The sequence below is a fragment of the Aptenodytes patagonicus genome, chromosome 2 (assembly GCF_965638725.1).
Source record: "Aptenodytes patagonicus chromosome 2, bAptPat1.pri.cur, whole genome shotgun sequence".
NCBI lineage: Eukaryota > Metazoa > Chordata > Aves > Sphenisciformes > Spheniscidae > Aptenodytes > Aptenodytes patagonicus.
The window spans coordinates 27,900,932-27,913,665 of record NC_134950.1 but is presented as its reverse complement, the minus strand read 5'-3'; positions in this window follow the sequence as shown (position 1 = coordinate 27,913,665).

Genomic DNA, 12,734 nt, shown 5'->3' with positions numbered 1-12,734 from the left:
AAAGACAGAAATCTCTAATTTCCCACTCACAAGGGGGAACGGGAGGATCAAGACACAGACCCGTCTTCGCTCCCTAGCCCACCTCGAGGCCAATGCTCAGAGCTGCCGCTCAGAGCAGGCAGTGGTTACCTGGCAGTGACCTGAGCACAGCCTGAGTCACTGCCAGGTGACACTGCCTGCTCGGAGAGATCACCGAGATGCTCAGGGTTGGATCTGCATCCTGCTTGGTTCCCCAGACCTGGGAAAATAGTACTGAATCTGTCAAACCAAAAACAGAGTGGGGGAGTAGGGAAAAGGTAAAGAAGGATTCTTTGTATTGACCCCTTGATTTGTATGATCCCAAGTTTGGGTTACTAGACTTTCCCAGTATCCCCATGAGACATACCAAACAGCAACAACATTCACAGAAATAATCAGCTTTTAAAGTGCTTAGAAAATACCTGACCTTTAAACAGAAAAGAGAGATGTTAAGTGGACCATTTACCTTAATGTCATATTTTCAGCTGAGATGAAAGTACTCTGCAAGGTGGATAGGGTCAAAAAACTGTCTCCACCAGTATTCCTCTCCTGTGATGTGGAGTGAGCATGCCAGTTCTCAGATCTTCCCTAGAAACCTCAGCACTGGGCTTGACTCGTGCTTCATCTGGTTTTGGCTTGTGACACTGACACCCCTGCAGTCAGAGACAGCAGAGAGAAGGACTTGGAATGTGTTGTCCAAACAGCCAATTTTCAAGCTTGCATATAAAGGGAGGAAGGAGATATGTTCACATATATGTGGAGGAAGTATAGATCAGACATCTATGGAGAGTCAGGGTCTCTGCAAAGCCCATAAACCTGGGGGGGAAGAGAACGGGTGGCTGACAATGACCCCCCCAACTGTTGTTAAACTGATCAACTCTCCTAGGATTTTACTTTTCCACCACGTGTCCATCCTCCTTTCACGCCAGCTGACCCAGTCTGCCCTCAACCAATTCACACGGTAGCTCCAAACTCCTCATTCTTTATTCCTCATTTGTCTTTTCCCTAATGGCCTCTGCTCACAGCAAGCATTCACAGTTGCCAGCTCACTGAAGGAAAAACTTGAGCTTTCTGAATTTTGTGGTGTCCTCAGAACACGAAACTCCAAAATAACTCCGTCTGCCTCCTCAGGCACACACTCTTGGTTGAGAGAGACGGTGATAAATTACATTTATATGTAAGAAAAAATCGCTGTTCATGGTTGGCTCTGAACTTGCTTGGAGGTCAGTGGCGTACGACTCCTACTCCAGCAGAGCTTTAATTTGTTTAATAGATGAGTGAATCCACCTTTTAATATCTCCATCCTTGGAGATATTCAAAAGCCATCTGGACACAGTCCTGGGCAACTGGCTCTAGGTGGCCCTGCTTGAGCAGGAAGGCTGGACCAGATGACCTCCAGAGGTCCCTGCCAACCTCAACCATTCTGTGATTCTGTGTGATTCTGTTACTCTTTTAATCCCTGAGCCTGCATTGCCTGAAATAACCGGTTTCTTGACTAGTGTTTCAAGTGTCACCCTCCAACCTTGCGCATCAGACAGGGCAAATAGTTGACTGCAAACCCCAGTAAAATTGTGCAGCCCCCAAACCAGGTTTGCTTGGTTCTCCCATAGAGGTTACTACATGGAACCACTTATTCAAATCTCCCCAAATGCTGAACACTAGCCCTGCTCCACACCTCTGTGAGGCACACCCAATTTCAGGATAAGCAAACTTGTTTCAGGAAGTTTAGAGCATTTAGAAGAGCAGACCTTTAAACTGCAGAAGGTTTTCAGACTCAGTGACAGTGGAGCTGCCAGTCGTGCTACCGTCCCATATATGCAGCTATGCATTACAAAGGCAAGGGGCAGTAACACAGAAAATGATGTCTGCGCCTTACTCGAAACCTGCTGTTCTCCTGGTGGCATCAATGTTGTTATTTAGGTCACATTTTAAAAAGGACAAATTAGGCCTCAGCAGAATTGGATCCTTTCACTCTGTAGCCAGATTCTGTTCTCATTCTGTAGTAAATAGATGGCGATGGCTTTAGTTTGTTGAAGAGAAGAGAGTTGCACTCGCAGCACTTGAGTGTATTACAATGGAAAGCAGGATTTGATCTTTTAATAGAAAAAATAATCAAAAGTCTTCACACTCTTTCCTCAAGCTTCATTAGAAGAAAAAACCATGAGCAAGAGTAATAATTTCATTATTTTTCTCATTTCACTGAAAATAAAGTCTGCCCCCAAAGCTCTCTACCGGGTTACATTGATTCCTCAGTAAACAAAACCTTTCATTTGCACTGAGGTCTTTTTGGTACCATTAGAAGGAATCTATTGCAGAATTCAGTCTAATAGCACAAAACACTTCCAGTGGTAAAACTTCCCCAGGGAGAGGAGTTTGTTAGAAACTTGACCAGCCAATATGTAACTGAAGTTATGTAAAATTCTATCTATATAATACCAGTTAGTGGTAGTATACAAATACAGCTAGCCCTTTTTTCCCTGCTTTTGTTGTTTTCTTCATCTGTGTGGTTTAATCGCAGTTTTAAGGAGCTTTATGTCCCTTTCTTTTTCTTGGTGCATTCAGATGTATAGCTTTACTTGTGAGAATAAACAATATAACACACCCCATGCAGCTGAAATCATTGTCCTGCTCCTGTCACAGAAGGTCTGTGTTCCTCACCTTTGTGTTCCTCAAAATACTGTCAGGAAATTCTGCAATAAACACTAGCCGTGGGGGCAGGTTTTCAAACATTATGTCTTGAAGGTGATTTTTCTTAAACAGCCCTTGCATGAGCTCAGGGTAAATCCTAATGATGCTGGTAAAAAAACTATCAAGCAAGTATGAAACCCTTGTGATTTGGTGGACTATTTAGACACATGGCTAATATGAGACCCTCCTGCGAGAGCAGCCCATTTCCATGGGTTGACCTTATCCTCCATCACCTTGCCCACCGCCTGCCTGATGCCTCTCCCCTTTCTCCACCTCCAATTTGTCTGGGGTCATCAGTGACATCAACTGCCTTTTCACCAGCAAATGTGAGCAATATGAACAACTTCTTTCATAGCTTAGGTACTGCTCAAAAGCATGGCTTGTTTTCCCAGAAAAGCAAGAAAGTACCTTTTCCCTCAGGTTTTGCTGTTAAATCTATGGAAAAGAAAGTCAGCTGACTGACCAGATTTTGTGGCTGTGCTTCTTCCCTTGCCCAAGAGCAGCAGTGGGAGATTTTGGGGCGGGCTGTCTTCTTCTCAGGCAATATTTGCAGGCATGCCCTTGCACCCATACGGCAGTAAAGAACATTATTTGTTACAAAATATAAGTTAATGGCACTACGTAAGGCAGCTAAAGGGAATTGTCCAATAAAACATTTGTGATTTTTTGTTAGCAAATAGCGGGTCACCAAACCTTGAATCTACCTGCAGGAAAAAGTTGGTTTTGTTGAGTCTCGTTTGAGCAATGGCTTTAAGAAACAGCAACAGCAAGCAACTGCTCACATCCCATCTTTTCAAAACAAAATGGATTGTGATTTTAAGATGACCCTCTGATTTCAAAAGGGCAGTTATTTTATACTCTTAAAGGAGTTTAAAACCAGAAATATTTAAGACAGAACCAAAATGTTCTGAAATTATTAAAATAAAACTTTTTTATAAGGATAGCCAGAAATTTGGTTTGGCCAATTGGTTTGCAGTAAACATTTGAGATTTTTAAACATTTGTGGCTTGGGTTTAAATGGGACAAAAAAGGTTATAGATGACATATGCATGAAGATGAAAGAGAAAATGAACAAGGAGATGTTGATATGTGCTTGTTTCAGTATTTGCTGTTACCCCAGTGTGAATTGAGGAGAAGAATAGGATAACTTATCCTTAGAGGCCTGTATAAGAGATATATGAAAACCCTATTGATTTTCAGTATGCGTTGTGTCTATCACTCACAAAATCCTTTCTTTTTAATGGCAGCATACATTTTAATGCTGGAGCTTCCTTCAGTGGACTCCAGTTAGATATCTCCTCTTAATCACTCTAAGGTATTTACATGGGGATTTTTTCTTAACCTTGCAATGAAGGAATTTACTTGCCTTTAGGAAATGTACCTTGGAACACTTTGATTTTTCACAGTAACAAGCCTTTTTTTTCACTCAGTCTGGATCTGTGTCCTCTGAGTGGGCTCTAGCAAGTTTGAGAGCAGATAGCTACTTTTCTAACATGTCAGCAGCATATGTACATGTCAATCCACGTTACACAGGAAATAAGCTAACATCATCATTCTAGTGAAAAGTTCCTGTTATTTTCGGTTTCCATATTAACAGGAAAAATAAGACTCCTTGGGAAGTTTACGGCCTGAAGAGTGACAAATACTTACAATGCACACAGACATGGTTCCCAGATAGTCTCTACTGCAGTACAGCTCTCCAGCCCACATGGCTTGCATCAGGCACTGGAGGCTGGGGCTTAGTGCTTGGTACAGGGAGGGAAAAATGACTGGAAATAAAAGGGATGAAAGCGTTTCCGAGCAGTCTGCTGAGTGGAAACCTCTGCCTTCTACTGAAGAAGAGTTTCCAAGTGGATGTCATCCAAGAATGATTTGCTTCCCTGGCGAGGTCTGTACCCCGGTTTCAAGGCGCAAGCGGTGCCCATGCCTGCTAACAGCTGTCCCTTCGCCTGCCTCCATCTGCAAACCCTCTGGAGCCTACTCCTCTGCTCCTGCCATGCTCAGCAGCTCCTCGCTCGCTTCGGCACGGCACGGCGGTGGCGGCGCCTCATCCCACCTACTCACAAGCTCATCTAAAACATATCTGCGCGACATCATCTCCGCCCCGGTTTGCAGTGCAGGAGCTTGCTCACCGCCTTCAGCCACCACTGAGTAGCAAAACATTATCAAAGTAACGTGGAGGAGGTCAACTGGTATAGGGATGGCCCTGTCAGCCATGCACATGAGTGAACTGCAGTCCCAGGCAGTGCTTTAGAAAAGCAAAGACCCATTCCTCTGAATACTTTTATGCTATTCCTGTCAAATCAGAAGTTTCTTCCAAAAATAACAGGCCAGTGACATTGTGTCTCAAACACATGAAAACTGAAAGTCAGCTGCTAGAAAGAAACCCTGTTGCCTTCCACAGCACACATGGCCAAAATGAAGACAGATCAGTGTAAACAGAGGTAGCCCATCTGACAACTCATCTTACATTAGGCAGTACAGGGTATGATGCATGACTGAAAAATACTCTGAGTGACCTATATGGGGTTTCAGCACATAACATTGGTTTAGCTGTTCACAGAAAGAGGGAGAGCAGCAAGCGGCTGCATTTATGCAAATGCCAAGGTATACCTGACGTTTCAAGTTTCTGGGTGGCCCTGAAGCTTTTCAGGAGGGCTTTCCTGGAGGTCTGTCATCATATGAAATTATCAAAAGCCTAGTTCATGTAAAGGAGGATTCTGCTGAAAGAGCTGGTTATTTTCTCCCTTGCTGTTCCTCGGGACTGGCCGGCTGCTCCCAGAGCTGTAATGAAGGTGTTTAACTCCAAGTGTTGAACGGCCACTTAGAACATACTATATATTCTCTGGCTTATATTAAAGCACATATGTATTGTCAGTTTATATTTATGTATTTCATAACATAAGTGCATGTGTTTCATTACAGTGTGAAGTGTAATTTTAAAATATTAAGGATGTGGAAGTGCACCCAGCATGGGACATGACCCTGCAGGTATACCATGACAGCATAGGACTTCATCTCCCGAGCCTGGGAGACCCGCAGGTACCAGTGAGCAGAAGTGAGGGACAGGTGTCCCCATCAGGAAAAAGGCACTGTCACTCCCTGGACCTGTCAGAGGAAACACTGCCGAGGCCTCCAGAGTCTGCAGAGTCTTCACTTACCGTCCTTTTCCTGCACTTCAAAGAGTAATCATATTTACGAAATAAGAGCTTTTTCTTTCTCTCTGTTTTTCTCCAAAACTGCTTAGCTGCGCTCTGTTTCTGGCTCACATTTTAAATGTGCTTTGGCAGCAAGAAGAGCCTCAGCTTCTTTAATTTATTACCTCTGTTTATGGAATATGGATATTGGGCCAACTTTACTTCTTACACTAAGTGAATCAGTGCAAATGCAATCACTTTTGGACATCCACTGTATAAAATAAGCATATTTAGATGATCAAATAAGTATTCCCATATGCATGTTGGCTGGTATTTTGTGCTGGTATAGCGTTCTTGTTTTTCTTATGTGGTGTCCTTTGTCTTTTTTCCTTCCTTTTTTGACTGTGTTTGGTCAGTCACTTAGGGAAAAAAAATTGCTTGTACCTTAAAAGAAATACTGTCTATTCAGCATATGGCATTTATAGATCTTCGGAAATTCTTTTGGGAGGCGTGCTTCACATTAGTGGTCTTTCTCCTTCAGGGATGGTTTTAATTTGTTAGCACTTTAGATCTGTAGTCTTGAGGTAGCTCCTTTTTCAGTCAATAAAATGGTTAGTGAAATGAGGGTAAAATATTATAATTGTGTTCTTCAAATCAGATTTTTATGTGGGGTTTTTTCCTCCTGGTATGTAAATCTGTCATTCGGAGAGGATTTTTTCCTGTTTTCTTTTAATCTTCGGTGCATGTGCCAAGAATGATGATTTTAACCATGAATTACCACAGTGACTCAAAGCCAAACTGCTGGGAGGCCGCTACTCTGGGATGAAAAGGGAGCCAAAAGCAGCCCGGCTTTGACTCCAGTGTTTCCGACCGAAGTCTGCCACACTGTCTACAGCTCTCACCTCTGCTCACAGCACATCCCCTCCTCGGTACCACATGCACAACCCGGGGCTCAAAGCGCCAAGCCACCTGTAAGGAAAGCCAGCCAGATTAGTAAAGACAAAGACGTACTCGAACCGCACCGGCTGCCGGCTTCCTGCAAAGCAACAGCTCTGTTGTAGCCAATGCGGCTTGTCCATTTATCCATCTTTACTCATCGCTGAGGTATGGCCAAAGCCCTTAGCCATGACGCTTCAGAGTGAAAGGACGTACCAATACCACGCAATCCTGGGCCAACGGCAGCCAGCCGTGGCAACATCGTCACAGAAACAGCTGAAGATGGAGCCAACAAAAGGCCTCTAATCTGCCATGTCTACACATTAAAGTCTTTGTCCAGCAGAAACTTTTGAAAACAGCATTGTCTGTATGGAGCGAATGAGAAGGGCAATGCAGGGTGACACCGTGATTTATTGCAGTAAGCACGAAAGCAGGTGTCTTCAGGACCTCGGGACTCATCTAGTCCATCCCAGTCCCAAGACAGGATCAGTTATACCTCACCAGTCGGGCAGATGTTTGTATAGCCTGACCCTAACATCCCTCTTGTCACAGGGATTTCACACCCTCCCAGCTAGTCTTTTCTGGGGCTCCAACCTCCTTCCTAGGAAAAAGCTTTTCCCAACACCTAACTTAAAGCATTGCTATATTTTCAGCCCATTGTTTCTTTTCCCCTTGCCCATGGACGTGAAGAACAGATTATTCTCTTTGTTCTGCAGCAGCTTTTTACGCACTGCAACCATGTTTTCCCATCAGTCTTCCCTTGCCTCATGCTGAAATATGTGAGCATGGCCAGCGGTTGCCTTTCTTAGCCTGTTTACTATGGACTTGACCTCTATGTGAAGATCCGTCTACATGGTCACTTCCTCAACAGAGAGACAGTATGCAACTTGTGGGACAAACCATACCAACAGGACAGAAGATGTGGATGACTTTCAAAGAGGCCACTGAAAGGCAGTCTAAGATGCCTTAGGTGTGCAACAGGCCAGAACTCTTTTTGTCATAGTCTTTGTGTCTATGTGTGCGCCTGCACTGTTTGGGGCTGGTTTTTTAGGTTTTACAAATGGTTAATTCATTTCTGTTGCACTAAAAAGTCTGCAAATGGATATGCACTTGTTTCTCTTCTCTAAAGTATTCATATAAATAAAACTGAGAATAATATTTTGCATCAGGCAGTAGATTCAGTGGTAAATTGCTTTGTAACTTGACCATTATGATTTGGAAATGAACAAATTACTTAGCAAGCGTCCAAGCCCCGCTGGGGATGGGTGGCAGAAAACCAGCTGCAGAGAAACCACAGAGGAGGAAGATGCTTGTCCCTATCAGCACCTCCCCACAGGTAATCAGGAATGCATTCCAGGGCTGGGGCTTGTGATTTGGGTGTCCCAGTTACTGCTTGGAGCATCTGGGTCCATTGCAAGAGGATGATTTGCAGATATTTAATGTTTCACATGAGCAAAGTCAAAAGCACCATGCCGAGTAAATTATAAACATGCCTAAAAACACAATAATGAACAAAAGCAAACACACAAACTCAGACAGCTTCCTTTCTCTTGAAAACCTATATGGATCACGAGCGCCTTATGAAAGCAAAGTTATGATTTGGTAACAGAAAAAAGGCTTCTGTTTGAAGTTAAAACAATTATTAACTTTATTATTTAAAAAAAAAAAAGAAAAAAATGGAGAGAGGTGCAATTGAATAGCATTTCATAACATATAGGAAGTTTCCCCATTACACTTGACAGGAACAGAATAGGCTGGAATCAAAGGGCTATGTTAACAACTCAGCATATCTCCCTCTTTGGAAGTAGTATTAGTCTATCATATCACTAAAAAATAATAAATCTTCGTAAAAGGCAGCCATTGCTTTCATAGTCCGGCAGCAAACCCCGTCTGGCACTATTGGAAAAGTAAAAAAGGCAACATACTCTAAGTTACATTGTTAAAACACCTACAGCCTGGTTCATTTTCATATGCTATCCATATGTAAGCCCTTAGCAATAGACAGCCACTTAAAAACTCTCTTGTTCTCTGTGTGTGTGTGTGAGAAAGAATGAGCGAGAGACGGTGAACATGGAGCCCTGTGTTTTTATTCTGACGTTTTCAAGTGGAAAATATTGCAAAACCTAACTGGCGTGAAAATAATTAAACTGGATAAATAAATGAATAAATATAATAGCAAGTTTTCACATATAAAAATTCCTGAAAAGTTTTTAGTTTTATCAACCCCCTTCCACACCCACCAGAGCATATGGCCCTCTGTTTGTGCAAATCAGCAGTCTTTGCTTAAAGTGGATGTTTCTATTAACACTGTGACTAATTACTGAAAACAAACATGTGTAAGTATGATCTCTGCTAACTGCCTCTGTCAACCCATCTTTTTCTTCTTGTTATTCATTTGAAGGGATTAAGATTGCTCACAAAAGTACAGTAGACCTCCGTTTAGCCAGATAACTGGCATGAATAAACAAAGCCCATCAACCACAATTGACGTCAGGCTTCAAGAAATGGTTTTTATATTAGTTTATAAAAAAACCCCCAAACATAAAAAGTGAAAAAGTTTTAGAGAACCTTAAAACACCTAACGTAAAGAGCTTTAACAGTGGACATAAAGGGCTGCTTCGTGAACGGGTATTGAGAGCACAGCTAGACAAGCTGCAGTGCATGAGCTCAGATGGGTGGCAGACATTTTGCGCTGAGGGTAACCAGCGTTGTCTCAGTATGCAAGTCTGGACATACGTGTACGCAGAAGGGGCATCCAGGAAACTTTAATGTCAGTCTTTCTTGTGGTTTTCTCCCATCCAGAAATAAAAACAAAAAAAGATTCCAAGCATCCATTTGGTCTTTGTAAGATACAAAGATGAAAAGATGCAAGCAGATTTTTCTTCCAAGTGTCCTACAAAAGCTGGATTTATCCGCTGCCACAACAGCATCACAGAGTGGGACACAGCAGGCCACACGACTCCTCGTCTTGTTGCCTACTTGGGAGTGGAGGAGAGAGGAGAGACCCCAGCTCCTTTGGAGCATGTGTGGTTCTTATCAGAGTAAAAAGAGAAAAAAAACCCATCTTTATGGTACAGCTTGAATGCATGTGCTCTTCACAGCCCCCATTTCTGGGCTGGCTGTGGCCCTGGAGAAATTGTTGGGCTCTCAGCTGCTGTGGCCAGTGGTGAAACCAGGTCTCAGTGCACTTTTCTTTCTCATACACACACGGACTGCCCCAAGAGGACCCAGATCTATGGGAGGGAGATAGAAGTAGTAAACGCCTTTACACAGCCACGCTGCCCGCCTGTCTAACTCAAGAGTTGTGGGATGGGGTCTCAGTGCATTTTACCTGAAGTTGTACATAATGTAAAAACAAATTGTATGCTAGAAAATTGCACAAGTCTACATCTGCTGATTTTTCCGAGCACATAGTGCGGTTGGGAGCCAATTCCCTGTCATTTCTCATCTCTTGCACTTTACACAGGGTGTTTCCTTTATAAAACAACTTGCCTTTGGGTTTAATGATTTCTAAGGAAACATAACTCTGTCACTGCACTCTGGTGTTTAACTCCTCCTTTGTCATTAGTGTCTGCCCAGTGCAGCCCAGGGACGCCAGTGTGCTCACTGAACTGTGCATGCACTTTGTGTACTCTTGGGCTCGTGCCCATGCCTGGAAGCTGGTGTTTGATCTAGACTGAACAAGATGGCCTTAGCCTTCAAAGCCAGCATGTTTACATTCCTCTGCTCTATCTAGCCTCTTTTTTTTTGAGTGCCCCCAAGATAGGTGTCTTGTTGTTAGAATAAATACTTACCTTGTGCATTGTGCTTTCCTCTGGTGGCCCCAGCATGCTTTTGCAGAGATGGAAGCACTGTTAACTCCATTTTATGGCTGGAAAAATGGCAGCACAGTGCTCAGACCTGCAGGGCAAAGCAGGGGCAGAAACAGCCAGGAAAAAACCCACAGGTCTCCTCTCACTCAGGCCAATACAGCCCAGCCTGGTTCAGGCCCACCTAGTGAACTGTAGCACCTCTGCTTCCCTTCCAGCCACCCTTGCCTCAGCAGGTCCTTCTCTCCCCCCCCAGACCAACCCTTGTGGTGCAGGGGGCTGGGGAGGCAGAAAACAGGGACAGCACAGCAAAGGGTATGCAGAAATAGAAAGTCTTTACCTGATTCACTTTAGTGCAACGTGGGATGAAGCAATCAAGGCAGATGTGCTGTCTCGCCTGCTCTGTGCCTGTCACGGGAGGAGAGCTAGGTCAGGCAATAAGGTCCTGTGAACAAGACTGGTGAAGAGCAGATGCAGGAAGAGGGTGAGGGGAAAACCCTTCTGAGAACGGGAGGTGAATGGGATCAATGCTAAGCTGGCCGTCTCCCGTCACACGACATTGCTTTGGCTGTACGAAGGGAACAGCAAAATCCACTGCCAGTGATGACCCATTCAGAAATGGCCTCTCTCTACCTGGGACGAGCGCTCTGGCTGGGTGCAATGGGGGATAGTGCCCTCTGTCTCTTCTCGTGCTCAATAGTGGTACTGGCCTCGCATACGAAGACTAGAGCCATGTAAAGGAAAATCCAGTGATTCAGTGGTTGCTGTTTGTTCCTACTGCTGTGCCCAATACATATGAGAAAATTCAGCTCCAAACATGGCTCATACATCACATGAATCAATAGTCTGAGAGCTGGAATAACCAACGGAGAAACCTAAGGGAGCTACAGGAACAGGAAAGCAGCTGCAGCAAGGTGTACAAAACTCAAAGCTTGAGTTTACCATTCAGCTCCTCTTCGGTCAGCTTACAAGTGCTACCTAGCCCTGTTGGGTATGTCTCGGAGAAGGGGAGATGAAGCAGCAAACCGGTAACCTCCTGACTCAAATCTCATCAGGTTTCCTTCCCTTCCGGAAGACATTTTAAATTTGTCACCACTTCTCTAAAGATTCCAAAATAAGAAGCAAAGCACGCTGGTTTTGGCTGACGCATCTCACACTGAGCCAGAGGAGAGAAAAGCAGTTACGAGTGCTGACGCTGTGCCCTCAGTTTGCTCCATTAACATAGCATCAGGCACTTTCGATCTATGCATTGGGGAAAAAAAAAGACTAAAAATGGTAAAAAGCCTACACCTTACCTGCCCCACAACTTACAAAGTCAGGCACTGCAGTATAACACAAAAGAAAGTCAATCCGAGGGCAGAACCTCTCAGTCTTCATAGTTAGCATTTCCCAATGTGTGGCGTAGGCTGACAGTATTTTCCGCTCTCTGAGGCCTGGGGTTTGAAAACCAACAACTCTTCGCTCAAATTCCGTCTACTCTAAAAGCCATTTAATGGCAGTATAACTGGAAGGGTCAAAAATCAACTCTCACTTGGCAATGGCCCCTTCCAGAGTCAAGGCCACAGCCCCTGCTGAGACACAGAAGAGCTCCCGATTTCAGCATGGCCGTTCACAAACATGGGGCTTTCTCAAGAACGGCTCTTACAGAAACGCTAAACACCAAAATACTCTCAAGAGTACAGATTGTACTGATGATAAGAGAAATGAATCAAATTACTAGAAGGCAGGTAAGAGCCTTAAAAAAGGGCTTAGTTCAGTGCTGGAGTTCTGACGTTAAAAAAAATAAAAACTCATTTCACGTGTCTTCATGATGTATTTATTTATGCCACTGTGCCTTCTCTTTACTTTACACCAACCTGCAAAATGAACAAAAAATACAAAAAAATCCTCTGTTTGCTTAACAAGGTGAAGAGCTGATGCTCTGTGTCAGAGTCTTAGGGACATTTGGTTATATCTACGATTCCACTGCAAACCCAAACTGAAATAAGATCCTTCTAATAAGTGTTGATCCATTAAATAGGCTTTGTAATGCACACACTTCCCCTCCTCTTTTGAGTGGTGCAGGGCGTGGGGAGTGATGCTAATTCCATTATCAAATCACAATTTAAATAATCTTTGAGGTCAAGGTCATTATTTAATGTCTTAA